Source organism: Caretta caretta, chromosome 2, assembly GCF_965140235.1.
Source record: "Caretta caretta isolate rCarCar2 chromosome 2, rCarCar1.hap1, whole genome shotgun sequence".
Taxonomy (NCBI): Eukaryota; Metazoa; Chordata; order Testudines; family Cheloniidae; genus Caretta; species Caretta caretta.
In genome coordinates, this window is record NC_134207.1 from 247,327,116 (window position 1) to 247,345,102 (window position 17,987).

At 40.5% G+C, this 17,987-nt stretch overlaps 1 protein-coding gene across 3 annotated transcripts in view; it reads left to right on the plus strand.

Annotated features, from left to right (window-relative positions):
- The window catches only part of ADARB2 (adenosine deaminase RNA specific B2 (inactive)), a 427,450-nt gene that overhangs the window by 308,551 nt on the left and 100,912 nt on the right, over positions 1–17,987 (plus strand). The gene's annotated exons all lie outside the window — the stretch shown is intronic.

Sequence of the window (17,987 nt, forward strand, 5' to 3'; positions counted from 1 at the left end):
TCTAACAGATTTACATGTCCTGGTTGCAGAATGGAGGGAATTCAGTAGTTTTACCCCTCTGGTGATTTTGCAGCAGTTTGTCCATTTTTTCGTGCCCTGTGTGTCGGCTGAGCAGTGTTCTTAAGAGCTATCATCAGAAGCAGCACCCACAGAAGAGGGCAATAGTATTTTTTCCTGCCACTGTGAGTCATGCAGTCACATGTTCCCCTCCCCTGCTCTGCCCCAAACACATAACCACTTTTTAAAAAAACAGTTTTTACAATTTGCTTAAATATGTGGGGTGATATTTTGCCTAAGTGACTTGCAGCCCTAAGAGGTGTGCTGTGGTGTGGCATAAATATTTTATTGGGGAACATTTTGGATGTAACTTATTCATTGCTTCACAACTAATTGATACAATATGTTCATCCTGAATGCATGCCAATCAAACCTTTATACCACACCACACTGTTATGTATTTTCTGTTTTCCCTAAGGATCCCAAAGCACTTCCCAAACTATGGGCCTGATTCAGTATGGACTGAAGTCAATGGGAGTTCCATGCATAGAACAGTTGCAGGATCAGATACTACAGCACCACTGAGATGCAGCCACTTCTGGGGTGGGAATGTGGAAGGTAACAAAATAACTAGGTTCCAGCACTGTAGAAAGAAAAGAAGTACTGCCAGAATACTGGAATCAAAAATACAAACATGTAAAAATAGCCATACAATCATTAATATCCACACAATGACAGAGGTTTGGTTGTTAAGGTCCCATCTGAAAAATCTGCTCATAGATTTACCAGGCTGTTAGAGGAAGGAAATAAGGTAAGCAGAGCCAAAGTATGCTGCAAAACAAAAGTACATGAAGAGCAGCAGAAAGTAATAAACAGGTATTTCGTGAAGGCAAAAAGTCAGTAAAATAAGAAACAGTGCCCAGTTCTAAATGGAGAACCATTTTATTTCCCTGTGGTAGCTATACTCATAAGAATGATTTTCTTTCCGGTTTCAGTACTGACAGAATAGGAGGAAATGGTATAAATGTTAACCGGGAGAAAAATATCTTTGCTGTATTTTTACACACACATGCACACACACTGCCCTTTGTAATGGCAGGAGGAACAGGCAAGGCATTCCTTTTGGCAACTGTTGTAGTGGTAAAAACAGAAGTGGGTAAATTAACCCTTCAAAGTCTTCCATCTCACCCATCCTTTTTGTAGGCTTTAGTTTGAATTAAGAGTTATAGGATCATAGAAAATCAGGGTTGGAAGGGACCTCAGGAGGTCATCTAGTCCAACCCCTTGCTCAAAGCAGGACCAATCCGCAATTTTTGCCCCAGATCCCTAAATCGCCCCCTCAAGGATTGAACTCACAACCTTGGGTTTAGCAGGCCAATGCTCAAACCACTGAGCTATCCAAAGCTAAGCTCCATGTTCCCCAAATGAAAAGTAGGTAAACTTGGTTTACCCAGGGTTACCCTCAGCCACCCTACTGCTTTTGGACAACCCATCTTTTAAAATAATTATTTTGCTGAGTCTGTCTAGTGAAAACTCAATCAGGATGAAGCCCGGTGTCATTTTACTGAGTTCAGACCTAAGAAGGAAAATGGAAAGAGAAGAATTCAAAAGATTTCTTTGACAATAATGTTGCAGTTGGAGAAAACTTTTATATCACTAACTTATTGCTGATTGTTTTAATTAGAATAAAAAATGCCCTTATGAAATATTATCAAATGGTCTATAGGTCTGACCCAAAACCCATTGATGGGAGTTTTTCCATTGACTTCAGTGGATTTTGGATCAGGCCTTATATGTATCATATTCTAAGGCAGGTTATACTATGGCAAGTTTATACTATAAAGAGTTTTCACCATTCATAATTGTGCTCAATATCTTGGCTTTACAAATAATTTATGGAGGAGGAATTTTTGCTTCCAAAAAATTTGTTGTTGGGTTTTTTATTTTTGGAGGGGGTGTGGGTTGTCTTTGGTGATTTTTTTTTTTTAAATGCAGCTTGAAGGCTGAAAATTTAAGGCAATAAAGTAAAGTTCATATACAGTAAAACCTTTAGCATTAATTGCTCCTGAATGTTTGTGAGTACCCAAAATCCTGACATAAAAGCTTTAATTTCTATGCAAAGTAGATAGGATGATTGAGTTATAATTAAAATGGTAATTATACCTTAATGCTCTCTGTATTTGACTTTTCAAAAAATGTTCTGCTCCAAGAAAAGCTATTTAAAGATCAGAGGGAAAATGAGTGAAAATGAATATATTCAAGACATTCTAAATCTTTTAAAATCCTGTTATTGATTTTTACATGCTTTCATATGTAGTCTGAAATGTTTTCTTCATTTATTTTGGTCGATGAAAATAATAAAAAAATAATTGAAATGTGAAACGCTTAAACAAATGCAGTATTATCCAAGTGGACATTTAACAGAAAAATATTTGAAATGTTTTTTTGGGGTAGGGGTGGAAATAGTCACAATATGATGACTAAAAATCTGACCTCTTCAACCTCAACCAGCCAAGGCCAGGGAAGAACGAATTGGAATCCAGCAACCTGTGGTTCCTCCCTCACTGGCTCAGGATGTGTCACTCTCCATTCTGCGTGCTGCAAACATGACATTTCCTTTGATCCTTTATTGACTGTTTAGAATTAAAAAGAGAACCGAAAGCTATAAATCAAATGTCAGATGTGGCAGCCTAGTGGAACCATATCAATATTTCATATTATATGGCTTGCTGGGAGGCTTTACAAGCATTGACCATGCCAAAAATGACGCCCAATATGCTTTGCACTCACTCAGCCATGATGTCTGCCCAGAGCTGCAGTCAGTGAATCATGAATATTTGGTGAGACTTACACTATTATATATAATGTAAGTTGGGGTCTAAATGAGGTCTCCCCTGCCCTCTATTGATGAACTGGGGGGGAAAAACCTCAGGAGCAGACCATAGTATTTGCATAGACACACCTACTTTGCATAGGTGATCAGCTAGCAGACCTGTTTTGCCAAAGTGATCAATTTTGGCTGTTTTGGGTTAAAATTCACTTTTAGTCTTGAATGCAGGGGTGATGAAATGTTATTATACTTTATTGTATAACTGAAAGGCAGCAGAACTGTACTTAGCATACCCTCATTGAGAGAGGTCATCCTAACGTGAACCTCACTTGTTAAGCAGGGGGTAGTGATTTCAAATCTAAGTGAAAGTCAGAGTTGGTGATGTTGTAGATGCTCTTTAAAGAGGATTAGATATCAGTTGATGCTCCTCTTCCAGTGTTTAAAGACAGAGCTGATCTAAATTGAGTCTGTGTTTCTGCTCAGTGATTACAAGAGCTGGAATCACTTATGAGCAGGTCTTGGGGGCTAAACCTTAGACCTAGTATGACTCTGAAACCTATGGGGACAGTGTTGCAGTGAATGACAATGCAGAGGATACAGCAGCAGTGAGGTTCCCCACTACCCAATGAAATCACTCAGAGCTGAAATCAGTAAGAACTGGACTCAGTGATGGAACCTCAGAACACGACATTGCAGTTAGAGGCAAAGGCAGCAGCGTGTCATGGCAGAGATAGTGGTGAGCAGCTGCAAAGATGGTAGGCATCGGTCAGCAGAGAAAGCAGCAGCAACAGCATTGCTCACCACCCCCTTCAGGGGTAGGAGGTGAGCCGACGTGAATGCACAACTGAATTCTGGGATTTCACTGACTTTGGAAAACTGACTGTGAGGGGAATGCAGTGGAGGAAAAGGGGAGTGGTGTGTTAAGGGGGCATTCATCTGTCAGACTTTCACCCCACAAAGTGGGAAACTGAGGTAAAGGACACTGCCCAGTGTACTGTGGCATAGGTGTTTACTTATACTTTGCATACCTTTGAATCATTGTGGTGCTTTCCCAAATTAATGCTGGGTTCCCTTTCTCTTTTATCAAAAGTTGTCTTTTGTTCTACACAGACTTAGTGCTTGTGAGTGGGGAAGTATTTTCTATTAGAAGCATCCCAGGGTGGTGTTTAGTTTTCCCAGATGTCTGGGTGGGAGTTCCAAGTCCGTTCTGTTTTGTAATGTTAAGATATTGAACTTGGCCCTTGTTGCTGGCAACACCACCTGGCAGAATGGTTACATATACACAGAGCTTACATTCTCATAGAATATTCCAAGAGCCCCCCACACCTCCCCTCCCTTCCAACATGCTATAAAAACTCCAGAGGGGCTTCACTCTGGACTGCTCCGGCTGAATTTAAGCTCTGGACGCATACAGAGAGAGAGAGAGAGAGAATCTGTAGCACAATCAAGTGACAATCATGTTCTATTCTTTGCATGCACACACTATTGCCCGTGCAATTAATATGTTGAAAAGTGGGTTAGGAGTGCCTTTATTCACACTGAAGTTCATACCGCGATCGTTCCTATTGTTCAAGTTAGCACTTTTCTGAGCAAGATGGAGACAGGGCATAGCAAGTTGTAGACATTTACTGTGCAATCAGTAATGTTGTGCGAGTATCTAAGATCTTGTGTGCCTGCTGCTTCTGCAGCATTCATAGTGAAAAATGTCTGCTGTCTATCCCTCTATCCAGTACCCATCTAGTTTAATCTGTACTTCATCACTCCCCACCCTTTATAGTCTGCACAGAAGATCAAAAATCTCTTCTCACTTCACAGCTGTCATGTCAGAAAAACTATTGTGTGTGGGGGAGAGGATGTGAAGTTGTTTCAGCATATACAATATTGAATGTGATTATATTATATCCTGTAAAGTGATGGGGGGAGAAAAGGTGGAGCATATAGACCTATCCTTCCTTTTTAATTCTCCATTCAGGCCTGATCCTCTGTCCATTGACATCAATGAAAAAATGGGCGTTGGGTCAAGGCCTCGTTTACTATTTTGCAAAATTCAGCTATTTGAAACAAATCTCCTGGCCATTATTGTGAATTAGCCAAATGGTACAGAATATTTTGTGAATATCTGAATGAGATGGGTCCTAGGACCCCTGCCCTACAACCCGCACTCACTCTGCTCATAGGTCCAGCACTGCCACACAGGGGAACAGAAAACAAAGTCATGGAAGAATCACTCCCCACCACTGTGTGTCCTGGTATACGTACCCCTCAGGTTGCTGTCTCCCTCTGCTAACAGAGGGGACACTTTGGCCCTGAAGTAGGAGCCTGGAACCACAATGAAAGGATGAAAAGAGGCCTGAATGGCACAAGGGGAAATGAGTAAGTAAAAAATAACAAGATGGAGAAGTAAACCTTGGGACAGAGAGTGGACTAGGGATGGAGATTAAGAATGGGAGCCTAATCAAGGAAAAATAAGGGTGAGAGCAAGGAGAGAGAGACTAGGTAACAAAGGAGTAGAGCACTAGAGGGAGACAGAGAGAAAGAATGGGAAATGTTCTGGAAGGAGAGAGAGGAGGACTATTCCCTGACTTTATTTTCTTCCTTTCTCATGCAAGATTGTGCAGAAATATTTGTAAGGCGTTCACGTCTTTTGAATTGAATCTATTTAAATTTATCCCATTCTTTGTTTAATGTGGTTTTTCACAGTCTGGCTTCCTTCCTTAATCGAGAGATGATGTTTGCATTCGCCCTGCAGTATGTTCTGAATGACTGATTTTTAGTCATTGAGATTTTTAGAAATGGTCCTAGTTAGCAAAAGATGTGTTATGGATGGACATCAATGCCAGTTGGCCAGAAGAAAGAAGTGTTGGTAGGCATCACTGATAGCAATTAGCTATTCTGAATATCTAGAGACGCATATTGAAATTAAATGCAGAAGCACATTTATATAAAAGCTTTGCATTAAAAGTTTCACTCGTGAAATAAAGGAAGCTTCACATTTAAAGTGCACTAGGGGATACAAAGCCCACTGAATTCAAGAGGAGTCTGTCCACTGACTTCAATAGGCTTTTGATCAGATACTAGGTTGTTTTTTTTTATATGTCACATTACTACTGTCTGGCAGAAAGGAGGAGATAAAAAACAGAGGAAGAAAAATTCTCCCCAATTCTTATTCTTGCTGGAATTAAAAATTAATTTCTCCAAAGTGTTTTGGAATGTTTTTGTTAAAAACTCATACAGTAAGCTAGATCCTCAGCTCAGGTAAACGTATCTTAGTTAATGGAACTTAGCCAGTTTATGTCACCTGCAGTTGTAGCCCACTATGTATATTACAGCTTTGCAAAATTATCGTGAGATTTACCAGTCCAGGAATGAATGGAATGTTCTTTCCTTAAAACATGTAGTATGAACATTATTATTATCAATTATCTCATGCCAATTCATTGTTTGACATAACATTGAAAAACATTGCAGTTTTTAAGTGATTATTTTATTTTTGGGGGTTTTTTTTAAACTAATCTCCTAATAGCATGTTGCGGTGTCTTTCCCCAAAGGTTTTGTAATGGTTGCTAATCTCTGAAGAGGTTCTTAGGATATTTTATTTTTGTATATATGTTACTGTATCTTTCTAGAAAGAGAAAATAATGTCAATCGGTTGTGCTGTGTGGGCCTCAGTCTCCATTAATTTGTACCTTGGGGGAGAATTCTATATCAGTGTAAATTTAGGAAGTATTCTATTCCTTCTTTGCACTGACTGATATTAAATGATGGCTCAGGCCCTAGGTCTCCTCAGTGTTCCACTGGAATAACAAGTCATTGATGCTATATGATCAAAGGTTGTGAGTAGACACATTGCTCATCACGTCTACGAGCTGCCCTTTGGCAGCTGACGTACAAATGTGTGTCCATCATGGTGTTCTGCTGGGAAAAATATGTACCTTCACTTGGCTTTCTCAAGCTGCTGTTTTGTTTCTGGGGAGTAAGAGAATATAGACACCTGCTGTCTGAACAGCACTGTTAAAAGCTGCTTTCATCTCCGCTGTGACAAAGGACAAGACACACACAGCACTTCTTTACAGACTGTTAGGGCCATCTAGGAAGCTGAGATTAGTGCATCAGCCTGCTCATTTTGAATCCAGGAGCAAACAAACAGGGATATTGTTTTGAGATCTCATCTTCCCTCATTGTTAAATGATTGTTGTTATCTCTACCAGCATTTATCCTACAAAAGAAATATGTTTTCATTTTGTTTCCTTGGCAAAGGCTATGGGAAGGATGCTCGGTGCTAAAGCTGTCCCTGTATTATTGATATGCTAACATGCTAATAGTAACACTTTGCATTGAGGCAGTGATTTTTGTGTTGAGGGCATGGTATGAACATTAACTAGCTGATCCTCACAACATTCCTGTGAGGTGGGTAGGTAAGTATTATCATATATATTTTATAATTAGGGAACATGAGACAGAGAGCAATATTCCCTCTAATTTTTGACAGGACGTGTGTGCAAAAAATTTCTTCTGTGCAAATTGTGCTTCTGTGCAAATTTTTGTATGCACTGTGTTTCGCCATGTTCGCGGGGTTTAGGATCTGTGTGCGCACACACGTGCACAGTTTAGAGGGAACAGTGGCAGAGAGATTAAATGATTTCACCAAGCAAGTGATTAGCACTCATGACTTCAAATTTCATGTATCAGAGGGGTAGCCGTGTTAGTCTGTATCCACAAAAACAACAAGGAGTCCAGTGGCACCTTAAAGACTAACAAATTTATATGGGCATAAACTTTTGTGGGTAAAAATCCCACTTCTTCAAATTCTTCAAATTTCATGTGTGTTTCTCTAAATCCCAGTGCCACAAACCTAATGTCAAATGCCACTGGTTTGTGTGGGGGGGGGGGGGAGGGTCATCAGCATCCATTTTTAAAGTATTAAAAAGTCCCTGTTTATTAATAACAACACAAAAAATAATAAGAAAAGAAATCAGGTACAAATCATACATCCATATCTGGGACCTTTGACTCAGCCCTGTGTCCCTTTATTGTACTTCACATAGTACTCTCCTCAAGGAAGGCCTCCAGCAATCTGAACTCCTTTCTGATATCTCCTTTTTTAATACCCTGGAGAGGGTTCCCATCTGAGTTCAATCCTTGAGGGGGGCCATTTAGGGATCTGGGGCAAAAATTGGGGATTGGTCCTGCTTTGAACAGGGGGTTAGACTAAATGACCTCCTGAGGTCCCTTTCAACCCTGATATTCTATGATTCTATGCTCTGCCCTTAAAGAAGTCCTTACACTTTCTCAGTGAGAGCTTTACTCTGCTTTCCTTGCTCTCTCTGCTGAAGTACTTTAAAGGCAAAGTAGAACAGAATAGAACAGAAATCCTTTGGCCAACATTTGGATACACAAAGGAAAGAAGAGCCTTTAGGCTCAGCACCCTATTGCACTACTGCATGTTAAATGTTGGTAAAAGTTGAGGTTGTAATAGCCAGCCCTGTGTGTATTATAGAGACAATTATGCATCAGAAAACTCATATTCATTGGAAGAAGACACAGTTTGGTTATGAGGACAGAAAGGAGGTGAAAGCTCAGAAGAAAAATTTGAGAGGAAGTTTTTTTGCTTGCTTGGTGACACTGGTTAGGACAAATGAAGCACCATGAAAAGACCGGGGCGGGGGGGGGGGGCTGTATGACCTTAGTAAGCTGCCGGTGGACAGGAAAACACTTTTGAACAATTGTACAGCCCTTCACCAGATGCTTCCATGTGTCAGCATCTGGTGAAGGGCTGTACAATTGTTCAAGAGTGTTTTCCTGTCCACCGGCAGCTTACTAAGGTCATAATAAAGACCTCTATGTCATACTCGACAACATATATCACATTTTGCACTCTCCACTCCAAGTTCTCTAATTCATTCATTATGCAGAGCTGAAGGTCACTTTTCCTAATGTGTGGATAGGTTTGAGGATTCTGCTCATGCTGCCGGTCACAGTTGCGTGTGGTGAGTGCAACTTTTCAAAGCTCAGGTTCATTAAAACACATCTTCAATCGACGATGACCGATGAGAGACTGACATCACTTGCTATTTTCTTGCTTGAAAATGCCATTGGCCAGTCTTTGGATCTCGCTGATACTGTGCTTCAGTTTGAGAGGGCGAAGGCAAGAAAAGTGACATTTTGAACTAAAGGACTAGGGTTGACATTCCAAGGCTGTCACCTAGTATCACACTCTTTAATACTGGTCCACCCAATGTTGATGCACAATTTAATTTCTTGATGTTAATACATTTCAGTAATTCTTAAAATTAAAAATTTTCTATAAGCTTAGAGGAACCAAATATTTGCATTTGCTTATATATGACATGAATAAATATAGATTTACAGATCCTAGTGTGCAAATTTATCATTTCATGTGACAGGGATAAATCATGCATGAAAATCATGCATTGAAGTTATGAAATGGGCTACAAATGCAATAAAAATAAGGTATTTAAAAGTTTAAAAACTGGGGGAGGGAGGCACCGAAGACGCTCCTTACCTGGGGTGCCATTTGGTCTAGGGCCAGCTCTGGTTGTGAGGCTCAACTGGAAAGCACTTTGAGACCATCTAATGGAAAGTGCAGCTGTGGGTGGCTGAGAAAGCTAAAATGAGCACAGCTTTTTTGAAAGGCCTTTCTGTCCTTACACACGAAGACCCTAGATTCACGTATTCCAGCTCTGTGACCTCTCAGAATGCTGCCTGCATTGCAAAACACCAAATGTGCTCATTTTAGTTGTCACTGCTGTGTGGGCACAGTATTATTATTATTATTTATTAAATGCATATAATGTATATGCATTTATATATATATTATATATATATAATAATATTTATTAAATGTAGATTACCCAGCATTTCTCTGTCAGAGGTTATAATAGACACATAATAAATTATAATATAATTTCTGAATAGACACAAAAGTAATTGTGTAAGTCAGGCCAGCAATGCTCAACCTTGGCAAGGGAACTCAGTAGGTTTAATGTTTTGTCAGCTGTAATCTATGAGAGTAAGTCTGATGGTTTTAGATGCTTGTCTGAGCTTTCCTTATATTTACTAGCCCCTCTACAGAACTGAACAGCCTTCATTTGAAGCAGGTAACTACTACTATAATTCTATTGCAGTAAGGAGACAAACAAATTGCTCGTGAGGAAGCTAAACAGAACATTTTATACACACCTCTTCCCAAGCTGTTCTAACAGCATAAAACACCAAACCAAACTACAGCCCACTGCTGGTGGACGCTTCGCCAACCTGCTACTCACCTGTGAAAATGGACTACCCAGATTAATTACCTGACAAAGACTAGACCTGAGGTGTCAGCACGAAACCGAGGAGTGCTGTGTGGATGAGAAGCAACGCAGAAAATATTCTAAAAGGGATTTGCTCAAGAACCTTGCCTTCACCAGGCTTTTTTCTGAAAAAAAAATCACCCCTCTTGCCATTGTTTATTATTTGTATTGCCATAGCACCTGGGAGCCCCGGTCATGGACGGGGACCCTCTTGTGTTCGGCACCACACAAGCCACAGAACAACATGGCTGCCAAGAATGGAGCTCCACCAATAATAGCAGTGTCGGGAGGGCAAGCATAGTTGCCAGTGTTTTAACCACTGTGTCGTTCAGACCTACTCTATACACTTTATCTAAGATGATGGTTAAAATGCCAGTAGCTGTGTGAGCCTCATCATGACTCGGGCTTCTACCATTCTTATCACTTGTGTGCTAAGAATTAACACTCATCAGTGTTAGCAACAGCGGGCCATTTTCCCAACAAGTGTAGACACGGCCAGACTGGCCTAATACTCCTCTGCGCTTCTAGTTAGCATTCCTGTTATTTAATCAGTTGGGCTAATGGTCTCTGGACACTTAGGAAGTGAACAGCTGAGAACAAGAAAGAATTGGACTGGGTTATGTGTGCTCTGTTGGAGAGTCTATATGGTTTTGGCATTTATGTTTCTGCAGTGAATTCAAATGATAATGCTGATGGTGATATTTAGTTATGAAACAGAAGAAATAACGTAAACAATAGCAACTCCCTAATAAGTATAGAAGTGCTAAACAGCCAAAAATAAAAACACTGCAGCAACAAGGCCAAATTCTGCACCGGGTTACATCTATATAAATCCGGTTAAGCCTCATTGGGTTCATTGGGGTTACACAGAGGAGTTAAAGTAAGAACCGGTGTAGCACAATTCCCACTCTCATCCCTGGTTTGGGGGGATGAGCCCTTCCTCACAGCTCCTCTTCCTCATTGGTTTGTGTAATGAGAACTCCTCTTCCTGCCTCAATCTTGTTATTGGGTGTAACTGAGAGCAGAATTTGCTCTGTGCATGGCATCCGAAATTCGAGTCTTATGCCCAGTTCTTCCATTAGCTATTCAAGGAAATTTAAATATAGTATATTGCAAAGCAAACAAAAAATACTGGTCAGTTTCGCAATACAATGCATGTTTATTTTTTAACAGAGTTTTCATTTTTTCCCCCAAATAACTTTATGGAGATAAATACAATAGAGCAGACAGTATAAGTATAGTATAGTATAAGTACACAAGTTCATAATTTTGGGATGCAGTCATATACCATTGTGAGGGGTATTACATAAGAACCAAGAATGATGGACAGATAGTATTTTCATAAAAAGATTTTCTGTGGCATGGATCTCCAGAGTATTTGAGCCCCTCATATATATTAATAAATTTGAATGCATCTCATTATTATAATCCCCATTTTACAGATGGAGAACTGAGGTACAGAATTATGAGACTTTCCCAAGGTCACAAAGGGCATCTTTGGTAGAGCCCAGGAACTGAATCCAGAAGTCCCAAGTGTTCTCTCCACTGCTGTAAGGTTAGATTGAAAGATTTTTTCTGCTCATTCAGTTCCAGTGAAAAATATCACTGGAAATTGTATACAAATACACAAAATCAGTTTGGTGGTCTCAATCCATGACTGTCCAAAACACACAAACCAGTTCCACAATTGACAGAAATTATTTCACATGTTGGCAACCTCATTGGAGAAGCTAAAAATTGAAGGGAATGGAAACAGATCTAACTTTCTCAACCCTAAAGGTGGTCTCACCCAGTTTGGGCAGGGTAGCGTATGGGAGTATGCAGTGTCACTCACGTATTGAAACTTTTCTGTCAATAATAGAGGACATTACCCACCAGGGCTGTCGATCCATCATCTTGCAGAAATACGAAATGCACAAGATTTTAAAAACTCAAATAAATAAATAGGACCTGCACATGCACCTAGAGACACATTGGGGTTTGCAGGCCTTTTGGGGGCTTGTCTTCATTAGAAACTCTTATCATATCAGGACACATGTTAATTGACATGATGTTGAACATGGAGTCGAGACAAGGCTATGTCATGTTTAACATCATGCTTGCTAGCCATGGTTAACTATTGTTACTCCATAGATTTCCTGTGTGTCCACCCTATGTTTAGCTATGACCAGCTGACATGATATTCAACATGACTTGTCCTTGTCGTCACTGTATGTATTGCATCATATTGGTTCATAAACATGTGTCCTAACAAGGTGTGATTCCCCAAGGTAGATAAGGCCTTGGAGAGACGTAGACAGCACCTCAAGGAATGAGAATGAGTTTCAAGGCCTAGGATAAGAGGGAGCCATGTAGAACTCTACAAAATTTACCATTTCTCCATAGAATTCAGCACAAGAAGTTTTATCCTGTTGTTTGATGTCATTTTGCATCTTCTCTGCCAAATTTGGCTTTATTCACAATTTAGATTAAATGGTTATTCTTGAATCAAAAATCTGCAGAAATACAAATGTTGGCATGTTTTGACTGGTATGACCATAGCTGATAAAGGATAGGCCTATTTGCACCCATTTCTGCTCAAGAAAGCACCCCTTATTACCAAAAACTGACACTGAAAAATTAGCCTACGTTTGCTTTAAAAAAAAAAAAAAAAAGTCTGACATATTTTTGAGTTCGTAATGAAAAGAGAAAACTGATTAATTTCACATTCCATTCCAAGCATTTCACACATTTCTCTAGCCATTCACAGTAAGTGCTGCCTGTTCTGTCTCTATCTGTCATCCTAACTTCAAATCAGCCCTGGTCTACACTGCGGGTGGGAAGGTCGATCTAAGTTACGCAACTTCAGCTACGTGAATAACTTAGATCGACTTACCATGGCGTCTTCACCGCGGTGAGTCGACTGCTGCCGCTCCCCCGTCAACTCTGCCTGGGCCTCTCACAGCACTGGAGTACAGGAGTCGAGGGGAGAGCGCTCGGAGGTCGATTTATCGCATCTAGGCTAGATGCGATAAATCGATCCCTGCTGGATCAATCACTGCCCACCGACACGATAGGTAGTGAAGACATACCCGCAGTCAGGAGTCAGTTTGCTCATCAGATGAGTTGGTGTCCCATATAAAGCACAGAGAGTTAAAAGCTAGTTAGGACAGGAGAAGGAAAAGGCTGGGTGGGGGAAATATAAGCCATACTTCTAGTCTGGAGGAAATGTCTTCCTAAAAGTATAGAAATGATCAGCCTATAATGGAAAGTTACCTGGAAAACTGTACTTAGACTCATAGATTTTAAGGTCAGAAGAGACCATAATGATCGTCTAGTCTGACTCCTGCACAACGCAGGCCACAGAATCTCACCCATCCACTCCTGTAACAAACCCCTAACCTATGTCTGAGCTATTGAAGCCCTCAAATGGTGGTTTAAAGACTTTGAGGTGCAGAGAATCCTCCAGCAAGTGACCCATGCCCCATGCTGCAGAGGAAGGCGAAAAAGCCCCAAGGCCTCTGCCAATCTGCCCTGGAGGAAAATTCATTCCCGACCCCAAATACCGTGATCAGCAAGTGCCAACCCTCCCACCTTACATCCTCTTTACACTCACACGTTCTGTACCTTCTCTCACATGCTCCTTTTCATAAACTTTCTAGGGCCTGATCTTGCAAAAGTCACTGATGGGACTCCTTTCACTAGTAAGGATGACTCGCATAAGTAAGGAATGCAGGACTGAATCCTGGACCCATAGATATTCTAACTCTTTCATGCATCTGATCTCATATTGTTTATTATTTTTATGACTACTGCAGACTAGCCTAAGCCTTGTGTATGCTCAGAAATAGGCCTGATACCGCAGTCTGTGCAACAAGAGTGTAGACAAGGGCAACCCAGGGTTGATTTGACAGGGTTTGGCTCCCAGATCAAACTGATCAAATGGCTGCACTGATAGCTGAAATGATACTATTCACAGATGTAGAAAATGCTTTAGTTCTTGACTATGAAAACTTTTCAGTGCCAACCGTGCTTAATGTGAGGGGTTGGTTAGGAGGCTCACGAGGGGCTGTATATGTGGTCAAAAAAAATTAATTTAATTTAAAATCAAGCTGAGTCTCTGAGGGGTGCACTTTAGGCACTGTTTTACCACAGCCGCTGCTCCCAGATCTGATAGACCCCCCCCACACACACACATACTTTTTTCAGTCCATTTTAAGGCCTCAGACCCACCCTCTGCCCACAAAATGCTGAAAAGCCATGTTCATTGGGTTCCTATAGCAACTGTTACTCTACCCATTACACCTCCACAATTGTAAAATTTCTCTTCACCCAGTAGGATTTATTTTCCTTCAGTCAGTGGTTCGCAGACAGCTTCAAATGAACTTTGTTTTGGGTGTGGAGCGGGGGGGTTGATCTGTATTTTTTTCTTCCCCTCCAAGTCTTTTGTTGGGCATTTACTTGTGCTGGAAGACAACGTCCTGCTGACACTTAGAGAAGCATCAGTGAGTAAAGTCTGCTGTACAGGCTGCAAAGCCATCTGGACTTTCTGCTGAAAAGGTTGGACATGGATTTAGGCAAGATTTTATCACATCTGAAAAAAAAATCTGCAGACCGTACATCTTCCAAGGTTGCTGTCAGATTTTTTTTTTTTGTCAGTTGCAAAACAAACCAAAAAAAATGACAAACAGTGGGAAGGCAGTAAGGATGGAGATATAAATCTCTAGAGGAAGCTTTGTCAAAGGTAGTGGAGTATAAACAAAAAATAAATTAGTTTTGATTTTATCAGAAACTGGACAGACTTCTATTCGTACAATAGTTTTTTCTGAGATTCTCGAAGCTGCCTCGATAGCACTTCCAAAAAGCTAAACACAGATTCACTCAACACAAGCAGAGAGTTTTTTCCTTCTAAAAGCTACAAAGGGTTAAAAAAGTATACTCTCCGGAATGAAAATGGGGGCTGGGGAGACAAGAAGACACATGCAATGAAAGAAAACTACAGGAGCTTTGAAATTCTGTGCCTTCTTTTTTCCCGGTTGATCAGCATGACACGTTACCTCCTTTTTCCAGAGAGTTCAGCTCTTGAGTCCAAAAGTGTTACGTAGCTTAGCAACATCTGCTACAAAAAAAAAAAAAAAAGAAAGAAAAAAGCTTTCTTGTAGTTTGAAGAAAAGGTAGAGCAAGTCTGTATGTCAGAAGTAATCCCTTAACTCGATGTCTTGTGAGCAGAACAGGAGATGGCAAGTTACTGGATGTAAATTATTGGCATGCCCTTTAGGTTATATGCAAGTTGGCAAGTGTACTAACACCCAGCAATTGCCCTAAAAACACATACCGATGACACAACTTATGTATTCCAAATGCCAGATGTTAAACATTGCATCTGCTGGTAATTCAATTTCCTCCGTGCTGTTGTCATTTGAAATCTTGCGAGACTGTTATGTTGATGGGACAATGGCTGCACATTGCAACCGAGAAGTGTGACATTAGAGATCCTCAGATGAAAGGTGCCAAGTTTATGTATTAATATCTAAAGAAAAAAAATCTTCCTCCAATTTTTTTTTGTTTAACTCCTAGGAGCTAGTGATCAGAGCACAAAACTAGGAGTCAGGACTCCTGGGTTCTATTTTCAGCTCTGCCACTGACTTACTGCACCTTGGGCAAGTTACTAACCACTCTGTGCCTCAGTTTACCCAGTGGTAATGTGGGAGTACTGTAATTGTATTTACCCATCTCACATGGATCTTCTGAGGCATAATTAATTTACTTAGAGAGGCTTAGTTAAAAGGTGCATTATAAATACAAAGCATTATGGTTTACTATTGCTTTATTTATTTATTCATTTATTATTTGTCTTGGTCTTCCCAAGAAGTTATATTCCTAAATTTTGTACTACAAAAATGTGTCTACGGTGAGTAAGGTCCATATCTCATAACCTACTTAGGTGCTTAAGTCCCAGTTTTAGACTCCAATGTGATCCACAAAACTCCTTCTCAGCTGTATGTGCCTAAACTCACCCAGTGCTTACATTTTTGCAGTAAAAGTTCCCTAGCTGCCTAGGTTTTTGCCTCTGGGCATCTGCACTGCTGCCTCACTCTGGGCATCTGGGTGCCTAAGCTCCAAAGCAATCCACAAACCAAAGGAAGAAAGTTGTTCGTCCACCTGCCTCACGTGCAGGGCCTGATTTGGTAGATGAGCTCAGAAGTCACTGCCCGGATTGGGTCCACTCAAAATCTGACCACCTGCAGAATTAGGGGTGGTAGTGGCTCCCTTGTAACTTTTAGTCCATGGGGAGAGCACTCACCTGGTCACAACACCTACATTCCTTTGGGGATCCAGACCTAAATTACGCAGTAGCTAGAGTGACAATCTTCTACTCTTAATGTAGATCCAACTGGTCCTACTTTCACTAGGGATACTGTGATAGATATAATGTAGATATTGCCCTATTTATGGCAAAATTCAGTCCACCACTTACACATACGTGTATATATATGAGAAAAGGTTATCAAGTGGGGTATAGCTGTTATGCCCCATTCTGAGTTATCCCAGGATTAACAGAATTCATACTCAATCATCTCCCAGAGCTGGTGCTCAGAAGCAGTTTTCTGAGGCAGAGGTTAGTGCCAGGGGAAGTCATCATCAAGTTTTAGTGCAGGTACTCCCACATTTGGCCTTATCTTCCATGCAAGAGATTATGACTCCTTCTGACAGGAATTATCTGAGCAGCAAGCTCCATGTGGGGGTGCAGGCAGATTGGAATATGGACTCATATTAATGCTGCCTTTTCAGCTTTAGGGCCAGATCTTCCACAGGGGTGAATAGGCTTAGCTCCATCAACTTCAGTAGAGCTATGTTGATTTATACTAGCTGAGGATATGTACCTTGATTTGCCCCAAAATCAATGAAGGCCTGGACTTAGCCCTTGGTGACTTAAACAAATACCTTTCACACCCCATGAGTTGCCATAGGATTGTGGTATCAGGTGTTTGGGAATTTCTCCTCTGCCAAACAAGTATAGACCCAGTTGAAATAATGGACCTGACTCTAATGGTATAATTTTAGCATAACTCACAACACAAAACCACCTGAAATAATCTTGTTAGTGAGGAAAAAAGCCTGCAACTGAGGTAACTTGAAATGTAAATTGCCTTAATACCCCTCCAGATCAAGCAAGAGGTCATTAAGAAGACTAAAGCAGGATTTCTAGGTTCATTACGCAAAATGAGAGCATGCACCTTAATAACAAGAAAACGTAGAAATCCACTGTCTTTATAATGACTGCCTTTCAGTAGACTGTGTGTCTCACTATGTAGCAGTTATGAAGGGTGCATTGTTTGATCCCTTGCTGGGTACAGCAGTTCAGAATAGATGAGATTTGTTTTAGACACTGACTGCCACCCCTCCGTGTGTAACAAAGCATATGTGTGATGTGGAATCCTGTTAATAGTACAGCTCTTTAATGAGAACTATAAACACATGGGGGTTGATTTTCGAAGTAGTGCTCATGGGATTTAAGAATACACAGTTCTCGCACTGCTTCGAAATTTACCCAAGAGCCATCCCTCTTCTGACTTTAGTGTTAAAGCAGACCTTGAACAGTCAACAGTATTGTTTGTGACAAGGATATAATGCTACTGTTAATTTCCAAAGGGTGTTCATCTTAGTGTATGTGAGAAAGACAAAGCAAGGAAATGGAAAACTGAAAGGACATTTCTCGGATGAAGCACTGATTTTATTAAAGAGATAGGGCTTGTAATATGAATTTAAAATCCAATTTTTATAGAGTATAAAAGGCTTTTTACAGAGTTAAACATTCCCAAATGCTGGTAGCTTTATAAAGCTTTTATCTAGTTAAAGGAAACTCA